The sequence below is a fragment of the Leptonychotes weddellii genome, chromosome 3 (assembly GCF_054177405.1).
Source record: "Leptonychotes weddellii isolate Sample4059 chromosome 3, ASM5417740v2, whole genome shotgun sequence".
Classification (NCBI taxonomy): Eukaryota; Metazoa; Chordata; class Mammalia; order Carnivora; family Phocidae; genus Leptonychotes; species Leptonychotes weddellii.
In genome coordinates this window covers 38,719,839-38,732,741 of record NC_138371.1, presented here as the reverse complement: position 1 = coordinate 38,732,741, position 12,903 = coordinate 38,719,839, and the positions used below count along the sequence as shown (strand labels likewise).

Genomic DNA, 12,903 nt, shown 5'->3' with positions numbered 1-12,903 from the left:
GTCATTTTATCCTTTATACTTTTCACTTTGTATTCTGGATGTGAGGAAGAAAGAGACTACCTCTGTGGTTTCTCTGTGGGTAAGAACTGTTTTATTTTGCTCTGTACCCTAGTACTCACGTATTACTTGGCACATGGTAAGGCACTTAGAAAATATTTATGAATAAAAGAAGGAATAGGTTTTGGCTGAGACAAGAAAAAAGGTCATTTTTAAACTTAATATTTACAGGTATATATTTATAGTGATAATGTTTCTTTATTCAAATACATGTATTTATATATTGCTTTCTTACATTTGAGAAAACAGTGTGTATCATTGTCCCCCCCACCTCTCTTCCTTCCCTCTCTCCCCAATCCTTTCACTCCCTCTTCTATTATCGAGTGTTTTAGATAATCAATCACATTCCCAATCATGGAACTCTGCACCACAAAAATATCTTCTTCATATGTTGATTTACTTAAAAATACAATGACATTAAGAGATTAAGATAAAACTAGATATTGAATTTTTAATTCAGTGATATCACCCATTTCTCTTGCACATTCATTCATTCCACCAAGTTTTACCAAACACCACGTATCTGGTAATAATGGGGACAAAGCAGTGAACTAACTAAAGTTCCCATCATCATGGAAATTAGACTATTGTGAGGAAATATTTTTAAACATTTTTTAATAGTTTAGGACTGCACATACTCTCTTTTAAAAATCAGTGAGTTCATTCACTCATTTAGTCCAACTCATTCCCCCCATCTCACCACCACCAGAGAGTAAAACTGAAGGGACCAATTTTGCAGAACTGAACATTGATATTGTGGAACCTGGGCTCTGGAGGGTCCAGCCACAGATGGTGAAGTGGCATGTGGGCGAGCAGGGAGGAGCCAGTGAACCAAAAAGTCTGCACAGAAAGGGCCTACATGTGTATTTAGGGTAGGAGTGAGGATCAAACTCAAGGCTCAGTCTTCTGACCATATGCCACCCCTTATAATTCTCCAAAAAGGGCCATCCAAGCTTCAGTTTGACCCTTTTCCTACTCTTTCTCTTTCTCAGAGAAATCTGTTTTCGGAAAATGATATCTAAATGATAATGTGTCATCGTGCTGATGAGTAGGGTTACAATGCTTGAGACAGATAGATACAAGCAAGAAAGGCAGCTAGATGGCAGATCAAAGGCATTTCTTGACCAGAAGGTGGAAAATAGCAGTTGGGAGTTTTAGCAGATGCACTTAAGAATTTAGAGGAGCTTCTCAGGCATTTATTAGAAGCTAATTCAAACCCTTAGGGTTATGGAAGACTTTGTGAAAAGCACCTCTTAACTGACCACCTGTCAATTAGCAAAGGAGAAAATGCCTCAAGTACTCCATTATGATGATGATCAAATAAACGGGCTCTGATTACTGTAATAATGGTAGAATAATTTATAAAAAAATCTCTGGTTTTAGATATGAAAAGAATTCATAACTGGTGATCATCTGTAAAACCTACTGTGGAAAACTACAAGTATAATTGCCCGGTGATGCCAATTTATTTTTTCTTTCTCAAACTTTTCAGGTGATCTAATATAATGAGAAATAATAATCATTAAGGTTTGATCATGCTAATCTAATTTTCTGGATGGCTTATTAACCTTCCAAGGATGTCTTTATTCTACTTCTTGATCATTAGATCAGGCAATAATTAGGGCAAGAATGAGGAATGCCAATTATATAATGATATGTGAGAAGATATCCTGGATATTTAGGCTTATGTTTCAAGTTTGGCTACATACGTGTACACACACACACACACACATACACACACACACACACAACTTGCTGATTTCTTATAAGAAAGAGATTTAACAAAAACATATATATATATGTATATTTAAAGATTTTATTTATTTATTTGACAAAGAGTGCACAAGCAGGTGGAGCGGCAGGAAGGCAGAGGGAGAGGGAGAACTAGGCTCCCCGCTGAGTGAGATGCAGGGCTCCATCCCAGGACCCTGGAATCATGACCTGAGCCGAAGGCTGACGCTTAACCGACTGAGGCCACCCAGGCTCCCCAACAAAACATATATTTTAAAATGTAATTCAAGTATTTTTCCTAAACTGAATCTGATCCCACGCGTGTGAGCTCCAGAAAATACAGTAGCAAGTAAAAAGCCTATTAAACAGCTACACACAAATTTCTCTCACCTTAATTTGTACTGAATTAAAGTCCTTTAGGAACAGCAATAAGTTCCAAATATGACTAAATGTAAACACTCTTAAAAGAATGATTATTCCACAAGGATTGTTGATTTTAGAAAGACAATGGAATTACTGAGGAATGATGGGTGCTGGTATCATGGGTTCTATGCTCAACTCCAGGTAAACTCTATATTAGTCATATGCCTTTACGCAATCACTGAAACTCTCTGAGCCTTTGTTCCATCATCTGCAAAATGGGGATAACAGCAACTATTGCAGGGATGTTACAAGATTGGATGTAACATACATACAGATCTTGATATATAGTAAGACCTTCAATGAATGGTAGACATTATTATCCTTTACCCTTCTGAATGGGGAGCTATTTCTTTACTGAATTCATTTATTGAATGCGGACAAAGATATTTATAGTCAAACCTGGTCTTTTGTGTTTTCTTTCATCTGAATTAATTCCAGTTGTTGGATTTGGATAACAATGGAGAGTAAGAATTCTTAAAAACACCATTTTCTCATGGGTGTTAAAGGTATACTACAGTAACGCTTTTGATGTGAAACAGAAAAATTTACAATTTATCCCTGCTGATTTTCTGTATCTATATTACAAATTATTTGTGGTGACTTCAGGCATAGGGCCCTCATTAGATCTTTCTCAGTGTTTCAGCTGAATCTCATTTCATACAAACTGACAATTACAATTATATTCTATGTGGTGTCAGCTTATAAATAAAAAATAAATCACAAACTTGACAAAAAGTGCACCCTATGATACTAATTGTGTGTGTGTGTGTGAGTGCGCGCACGCATACTGTGTCAATTGCTGGTGTTCCCTAAATCCATTCTGCTTTTATTATACAACCTAGCAGCTATGGAGTTTCCCATCTCAGATCTCACTTTAAGGAAGAGCTTGCCAGTTAGCTGGAACATATAAAGTCAGTTGGGAATCTCCAGCAGCTAGTAACTGCATGATTCACCTCAGATTTTAAGCCCAGGCCACTTTCCTCTTGTGCAGCAACAGCCAAAGACCAAGCATAGCGGGGGCACTAGGGTCTGGCAATTCCTGCCCGACATAGGACTCGCCTAATGGGCAATATTGACCTAATTTTTGCCAGATTTGCATCTTGGTCTGAGGTTTGCCCTGCCCAATCCCTCTTCCCTTCTTCTTTCTTTTTTCACAGGTATTAGATCTGCATCAGTTTGAGGACTTTCCCAGCCCAATTCTGCTTCCTCCACATTTTATCTTTCACTTCTCTAATAAACTTTTTGTACTCCTAAATTTGTCTTGGTGTCTACTTCCCAGAGGACCAAACTGACACATATGGTACTAGAGCTTTAGCAGGGTATGTGGAAATCTACGTTGAGACTTCATTTGCCAGTCCGTCTTATGCCTAGATATGGCCATATGGCTAAATTCTTGGCAATGGAATATGGCTGAAAGTGATGTGTAGAACTACTGCTTTAATTCCTTAAGAGGAAATTGCTTGCCTTCTACTTCTGTTGTTTTCCTTTTCCTGAAGCTGGTACATTGATGTGGCATTGATCAAGCGTCTAATATGCAGGACATTTCCTTAAAGAAGGGGTTAGCAAACTGCAGCCCACAGGCAAAAGCTGACCTGTGGACTATTTTGTACAATCTGTAAGCTAAAAATGTTTTTCACAATTTTTAAAGTATTGCTAAAAGAATAAAAAGCAGCAGAATATGTAACAGAAACCATATATGGCCCACCACCCTTTAGGGAAAAAGATTGCTGATCCCTGGTTTAGAGGACTGCAGATCAGCAAGTTAGAAAAAACCTGGGTCTCTGAATGACCACGTGGAGCAAAGCTGTCCGACTGTCCTGCAGGCCTGGTCTGTAATGTGAGAGCAAAATAACCTTTTTTGTCTTCTGAGCCACAATATTGTTGTGTCTTGCTGTTATGGCAATAGATCTTAGCTAATATATGTACAAATAAATAAACGGTTAAAGATTAAAATGATTTTCCCTTCCTCCCCAAATTTTATATAACTCAGCCATTTCTTCCTCTAACCTTTGACCAGTCTTTTAAAACTGAATTTTTCAGTTTTTTATTAGTTTTTAAAAACCTAAAGCATTTTTAATGCTTGTTACTTGTATATCATGTTGTACAAACACCACCTAGGAAGATAGAAAAATATGTAAACTCAAGATATCACAATAAGTATAAAGTCTATTTGAACTCCCTCTAATTCTAAATATCTTACCATTATTTCTAGAACTGCCTCTACCTTACACAAAAACATGGTGATGGTAGTGATGTAATTGAGGTTGGGGAACAAAGATAATTTTACAAATGGCTAAACAATGATTGCATATGCTAGAGGGTAATTTATTATAAACATAGGGTCCATTATGACAAAATCATTTACCATCATATAGGCTTTCTACAGTCAGTCATTGAGGAACTTATGCAGCATACATTTTTTGTATACTTTTGTGAGCCTGGATTGAGGTAGAGAAAAGTAACTTATTTTGGTATTTCCGGATACACAGCCACTACACAAATTTTATATGTATCAATTTAAATGACTAATCTTCCTGCACACTAATTTTCTTTTTTCATAGCAATAAAGAGTTGAACTCTATAATCTCTTTGCCAAACCCTGAACATGTCCTCATTTAGGCTACTGTTTTATATACCTGAAAGCTTATTTGCTTGCCAAATTCTTATCTGCTTCTCATTCCACAAAATGTTTTGCAAAATATTTAATCAAAAGTGTAATATTTACAAGCAAATCTTTAAAAAATAGACAAAAAACCCCTTTTATAATTTTACTTGTGCTACCTAAATAAAATATATTTTTAAAAAATCAGCATTGTAGTGGTATTTTGAAAGATAATAAAAGAATGCTGTGAGAACAAACAAATTTTGTTATGACAGACGATGAAGAATGCAAAAAGAGCTTTTTGTGATAGGTATTTTCAGATGCAATATTGGGACCTAATTCAAAACATTTTAAGTACTGGAACAGTAAAGTGGAACTCTGTTCTTCTAGCAGCCTCCTGGTGCATAGCTTATTGGTTTACCACAAATCTGCAGAAAATGCAGTATACTTTGTAATTTAGTCTTGCAGCTTTCTCTGAAAAATGTCTTTGCAAAGAACCTTGTCTACTCTAATACTAAGCCTATAAATGCAGGGCATAAAAATATGTTTTGCTCCTAAGTAGTCTGAGGTTTTGTTTAATTAGCAAATTTCACTATAAAGAGGCAGAAGATGGAAGTCATTTCTTTCTAGTCTTATTAATTTTAATTTAATAAAGATAGAACATCAGCCTGATGATATGCTAATTTATTAAATTCATATACCTGAAATTTAATTTCTACCAAATTAACTGTGATAAAATATCAAGCTTTCTTTTCCAAAGAATCAGGAAATCATAACTATTACCAAAAAATGCCAAAGGGGAGGGAAATAATACAAAACTGATCTCAGTGGCAAAAAAGTCTCAGTGCTTTTAAATTAATTCAGTTATTATTTTATTTGCTTACCCTGGGCATGTTACATAGAGAAAATATAATGGAGGAAGTGTTAGAGTTTTCTATGTGGTCTATAAAACTATACTTTTTAATGTATAAAACTCAATGATGAGGCTCATGGTTTATTAATCTATTTTACTTGTTTTTGAAGTTGCTCTTTTTTTCTTTCTTTTTTTGGCTCTGATATTTAATTCTGTGATGAACACCTTCATAAATACATCATTGTTTTGTCTTGTGTTGAAACATGTGCATAGGAGTGGAGGTTTTTTAATCAAAGAATTTGAAAATCTTCTATCTTTATTTTTATGCCCTTCCCCACAGCAGTCACTTCTTGTCAAGTCTAGTGCTCTTTCCTTACAAGACCCCATGTGGTTTAGAATTCTTAGAGCACTGTGTTCCAAACAGCCACTGCAGTTAGAGTTAGCATGCTGAATATCACCTGTCTGTCGTCTTTCTCCTGTGATTTTCTAAAACAATCATCCAAATTTCAATGCTACTGAGAACAAATGAATTTAGCAACATCTTTGAAACTTTGCTAATATTTCATCATTTTTAAACTTTGTTTCACTTTTACCTTTTTTAAAATTTTTTTTATTTTTTATTATGTTAGTCACCATACATTACATCATTATTTTTTGATGTAGTGTTCCATGACTCATTGTTTGCATATAACACCCAGTGCTCCATGCAGAATGTGCCCTCTTTAATACCCATCACCAGGCTAACCCATCCCCTCGCGCCCCTCCCCTCTAGAACCCTCAGTTTGTTTCTCAGAGTCCATAGTCTCTCATGGTTCGTCTCCCCCTCTGATTTTCCCCTCTTCTGTCTTCCCCTCCTGCTATCTTCTTCTTCTTTTTTTTTTTTTAACATATAATGTATTATTTGTTTCAGAGGTATAGGTCTGTGATTCAACAGTCTTACACAATTCACAGCGCTCACCATAGCACATACCCTCCCCAATGCCTATCACTTCTATCATAAAGCTATTGTATTTGTATTCCCTGTACCACGTGTGAGGATGAACTTTCTCGCATATGTATGTTTGCTAATTACCTTTACTCTGAAATGAATTTTTATTAAAATTGCTTTGCCTGGGCGCATGGGTGGCTCAGTTGGTTGAGAGTCAAGACTCTTGATTTCGGCTTCGGTCATGATCTCAGGCTCGTGAGATGGAGTCTTGTGTCGGTCTCTGCACTGGGCATGGAGCCTACTTAAGATTCTCTCTCTCCCTCTCCCTCTATCCCTCCTCCTCTACTCTCTCTCTTTAACAAACAACAATTGTTTTGCCTATTTATTGGGATTCTATAGATGAATGACCTTCTTTGGTAGTTAAGATTTCTGTATCTTTTCTCTACCTGGTATTTATTTTGGTGCATTTCCCCAACAGCTTATCCCTAAAACCAATTTTTATCACTTTGAGTAACATGATTTATTTTTAACCGTAAAATATGTTTTCAATAAAATAAAAATAGAAGACAGTAAAAGATGTCAAAATGCTAAACAGAACATTGCATTTTATCGATTATGTTTCTTGCATTTGGGAACATGTCTACACTAGCAAAATTTTTATAGCTATAGGAGAAAAGATGTTGTTATTTTGTTTGAAGTCAAAAAGTAGGAGGAAAAACCCTCTACCTGACAATTACCACATGCAGTATTTAGACAGCTCATCATCATCTCTTAAAATGGATATCATAGTATTCCTCTACACAATCAACACTTACCACCTCCCCCCACACATAAACATAATAAAATAAAAACCAGTATTGTTTCTTGAGTGCCCCAATTACATTTTCAACTTGCAGACTTTGTTCACTCTTATTCACATCTGAAATGTCCATCTACAGTTCTTTCTTTTTAAAAAAATTTTTTTTATTTATTATTTGAGAGAGAGAGAGCACGAGCAGAGGGAGGGCAGAAGGAGAAGGAAAGCAGACTCCCTGTTGAGCAGGGAGCCCGATGCAGGACTGATCCCAGGACCCTGCGATCATGACCTGAGCAGAAGGCAGATGCTTAACTGACTGAGCCACACAGGCGGCCCTGTCCATCTCCATTTCTGAACTTCTAAGATTTATTTTGACTTTCAGTTCAACTCAAGCAATTAGAGAATTAGATTGTATTGTAGGTGAAGAGAGGGCTTAGGAAAAGGAACTAAATTTTATTTGGGGCCTTTTCTATGCCAGACTCTGGTCCCAGGCACTACAAAAATGCCCTTAATACTAGAACCATTGTACCACTGAATTACACCTACCTAGAGATTAACTCTGTTTTATTAAGGAGATACTTATGTACACCTCCTAATTTAGTACACAGAATAACTCTACGGGGTAGGTGTAGTCATACCTACTAATACGTGTGGAATCAGAGTAGTTAAAAATTCTGCTGAACGGCACACGGCTATAGTCGTGGTAGAGATGGGATTTGCAGGTAGTTCCATTATAATTCTGAAGTCATGCGCTTCTTACCGTCCTTTATTGTCTCCTGTGCCTCTGCTCTGATCGGAAAGGTTCACTCTTTGCTCCGACATTAGTTATTTCCTATCTAAACACCTGTTTTATTTACTGTGTGTGCCACTTACTTGGCATTCCCTTCTTTGCATCATAGATGTATGCTTGTATCATTAAATGTATGCTCTGCTCCACAACCAAATTGCAAAATCCTTGAGTGAGGAGGTGATATTTATTACCCAAATAGTGCCAGTTCTGATGCCTTACACATAGTTGGTGTTTAAGTGATTCTTACTAAGGATCGTTATTAATCTAAGTATCTGTGTGAAAGAAAATGGAATTTCCTTATATTTAAAAAATAAAAGAAGAATGGATCCAGAGGAGAATTCTTTTATTGAAGGGGAAAAAAAAGACAAAAGTCACAATTTATAATTTCTCCACTTTTATTTTCACCTCTCTGCCCCTTGACTGTAATCTTAAACACTTAGATGTTGAGTTTTTGTTTCTTGTGACATTATTTTGTACTGGAGCTCTATATGTGGTTGCTCTATTATCATTTCAATTCTCTATTTAACTGGAAAATGAGATTCCACCAAAAAAGGGAATTGATGCTATGTATTTTTTGATGGCAGTAAGTATTTAAAAATGTGTGAGTGGGTGTCTAGCACAGGTTGATTTTTTTTATTTAGTTTTTTTTTTTTAAGATTTTATTTATTTATTCGTCAGAGAGAGAGCACAAGCAGGGGGAGTGGGAGAGGGAGAAGCAGGCTCCCTGCTGAGCCGGTAGCCCGATGGGGACTCGATCCCAGGACCCTGGGACCATGACCTGAGCCGAAGGCAGTTGCTTAACCGACTGAGGCACCCAGGCGCCCGGTTTTTTTTTTTAAATTTAGTTTTACATTAACGTTTAATCTGGAGGAGATTCATTAGGTACTTGCCACTGAATTACAGGCACTATTTAGTTTCCTTGCTTTACCTACTGCTAAAAAATGCAGTTGTAGCTATTCTTAACCTAACACTGCTTGGTTTTCCTTTTAATATTTTAAACTGAAAACTGGAATAAAAGCCCTTTTAAGATGAAGCAGCCTCCAATACAACTAAAGGTTTAACTTCTTTTCTTATCTTCTTCTCAGAAATGAAATCTGTATTCAGGATGTAACGCTTCTTCTGAAGTGCTTGGAGAATCAGAGAAAATGGCCCATTTTCATTTTAATGAATCATGCTGGAGAATAAATTTACATGATGTTAATACTGAGACCTGGAAGATGGTATGGTATAATGCTCATAATAAAGGATTTAGGAACCATGACAGTTCTGGGGTATGAATTCTGGTAAGCCACTCATGTGTGACTTTGGATAAGTTACTTGAGCTCACAGTTGCTCAGTAAATTGAGATGGAGTGCTAGGGAGAGGTAGCACATCGCTGAAAACCAACTCCGTGAGGCCAAAATGAAATAAACAAGGCATCAGGGCTATACTTTCCTTATGCACCCCAGGATTTTGTGCACATAAAACAGCACGATGCAGTCAGGCGTCACTCATTGTGGGTTCTTTAAATGAAACTGACAGCAGCTGAAAGGCTTTTCTCATAGAGGTTGAGGGATATAAGCCCATCTCAGACAGTCTATGAAGAGGTAAATTGGGAGGATGCAGACCTCGAAACAGTGTGTCTGGCTCCATCTCTCTCTCTGCTGTGGAATCTTCAGCAGTATATATCTAATAATCATTTTGAAGAGAAATATGAAGGGGAAATCCATATCTATGGAGACAGAGAGATGAACTCATAGAAGCAGGGAAAAAAAACCCACTAAGGAGGTAATTTCAGGACTCAGTAAACTAGCTGGATCAGAAAAGTCAAGTGTGCAAAGATACAAAGCTGGTTGCAAAGCTACTGAGAGAGACTTTTACCATTACCTCCCAGCATTGCCTCATCGTGCAATTAGCACTCCAGAGAGCTCTGCATTTCGAAGGATTTACTCACATGGGCGGGAGCCATTTCCCAAGTGTGAAGCAGATCCATTTTAAAATGGCTACTGTGGGCTTTAGTAGGTTGCTTTATCTCTTCTGTGTCAGTTCCCTCACTAGGAACTGGGACCCTATCAAATTCCACAGGCCATTGTAAAGATTAAAGTCCTAAACATATGACAAATGAAATGTCTGCATCTTTGGCCAATATAAATCATCAGCACTATCAGAAAAGAAAAGGAAATATTTAATGAGTAATTGGTTGTTGGATTCATTGACATCTCTCCACAAATAAGAGCATTTAAGTTTTTGGTACATTCAATTATTTGTGGGTTTGTTTTTGCCTTCATAATCATTATGCAATATCAGTGAGCTGCCATGAAAACTGTATAAAAATACGTTTAAAGTGTTTTTTTCTTTCAAAAATCGTACATAAGTAAAGGTAATTTTGATTATCATGTAATTTATCCTTCTTTTTCTTTTTGAAAAAATAGGCTTCTGACAAGGTTTTTGCTTGAGTAAAAGTTTATGTAGACTATTTCAAATCACGGATTATGGAAACTGCTTGCAATCTGGTTGCCCATGAAATATTCCTACTACAATTCTTTTTTTAGTAGTGCATTTTCTGTAGTATGTTCCACCCTGGTAACACTCCAAAAAAGGAAAAGGGCTGTTAGCTGATGAGCTAAAATGTTCATAGTAACGATCAAGCTTTATGATCCTCCTATACCATGGTAGGTGCTAAACTAATAGGGCATTAGACAAATCTACCAAGGGACAAGGAGCCTTAAGTTCACATGTCTTATTCCTTATTTCCATAAGGAATATACCTGCCATTGTGTTTGGCCTATATGCAACCTCTGAAGACACCTGCCTTGAAATATTTTTATTTTGTTAACATATAGTGCTGCGATTTATTACCTCACTATTATACATGGCAGAAAAAATATATTAGAAGCCAATTTTCTCTTTTAATATGACGTGTAATAAAAATTAGGCCTCGTTTGCTAGATTAGACTTGAGAAGGAAAGACTTGGAATGTATGTCTTCTTGACATTAAAAAAATTCACACTATACATAAAACTCAATCTGGGAGCTCATAGGTAGATATTTATACACTACTCTGGGCAAGAACACTAGGGGAAAAAAATCTAGCTCTTTAATCAATGAGGAGGACTTTGCCTGTTCATTGGGAAAAAACAAACAGGAATTCACTCATTTATTTCCTAACCACAAAATATTTAAGCCCCAACCATGATGACTCTAAGGAAGTATATGAAATACCTTGAGAGAAAACAGCCTATAATTCTATTCAATAATGTGTTAGGGTTGTGGAAGTTGTTAGGCATAAAGAAGACAATATCCAGGAAAGAGGAGAAGAATCTAAGGAATAAACACTGTGTGTGGAATCCCCAAAGTGTTACGGATTTCACTTTTGCAGTGTCCTGAGCCTCAACACCAGCAGAGTGAAAGGTCACCTTAGGGGTAATATTACAGCTGCAAGAATTACCTGAGGGGCTAGGGTTTAGAGACAGCCCATCAAAACTTTGTTTATTTAATAAACTTAAGGCATAGTGCCAAATTGGTTAAATGTACCATGTCTGTGCTTACTCAAGCATGTGACCACAGTGAAATTAAAAAAGAAACGAAAAGGGAGCTGATCCATTATAACTAGATGCAATGAAAGAGACCACAGATGATATTACAAACTTTTCTGTTTAATGTCCAGTAATGTGATGCTGACAAATAGTATTTCTGAGGAAGTTCTTTATATCATCCCTGATAGACTCAGATCCCTGTATTATGTCTGCTGACTTCTTCCATGAACATCTTTATTGATAAAACTATATTTTTAATCATTCATTATCTTTCTACATTGCTTATTTCAATTGTATGTTTGAATACAAAAGACGGAATTGCTTGTTTATTAAACCCAAAATAAATTCATTTATAAAGAAGTCATGTGGGAGGCAACATTTAGTACAATTAGTTCTTGTTGTTCCACTTGATCCAAATGTTGATTTAGAAAAGACAAACTCCTTCCAGGATGGTCCCAATCCCTATAGCTATCCGATTCACTTAGGGAACTGTAGAGTTTCAGTGTTGGGTTTTCTGTTTGTAGCTCAACAGTGAGAAAACAGTTTCCGTAGACAGGTTCTGCAAGGCAATATAGGTGTTGGGACTTTAAGTCCTTCCAGCGCATCCAGAAACTTTCTATTAGTTCAAACAAATAAATTTTTTGAACACATCCGAGGAGGCTGAATTGTGCCCATATTGAAGAAAGAACTGAGTCCATGAAGAGCCATGGAAGATTGAAGGAGTAGTGGAAAAGGAGCGGCTCATACTTTTACTAACACTATTTACAGGGTCTCTCTGCCCACCAGCCATAGGCATATGAGGTTTAATGTATTTTTAGCTGATGGGATCCTTGCATTTTCCCAGACCACCATTGGCTGCAGAATTTGTAAGGAGAGAAGGATCTCATCCCACCTGATTGGCAGAAGCAGTGAGTGACATTTGGCTCGGGGCAAGTTGACCCTCCTAACATGACTAGTGGTGTCAGTGTCAGCTGTTTTGAATGAAACAACAGACATGCAGAATATAGCACAAAATTGAATCAATTATCTTGATATTTTCTGAAATATTCAGGTACCCTTTTCTGCCTAGGCAAACCCAAGTACTATGTTTCTTATTCATATTTCATGCTTTCCTACCTTTCAGTCTTTAACTCATGCTCTTCCTTTTGCCAAAAACAGGCTTTCTTTCTTCTCCCATCTCTGAATGTCATCACACACATTTCAAATAC

General features: G+C 36.8%; 1 protein-coding gene across 1 annotated transcript in view; it reads right to left on the bottom strand.

Annotated features, from left to right (window-relative positions):
* Positions 1-12,903, bottom strand: part of TMEFF2 (transmembrane protein with EGF like and two follistatin like domains 2) — a 226,238-nt gene that overhangs the window by 117,635 nt on the left and 95,700 nt on the right. The window lies entirely within an intron of this gene.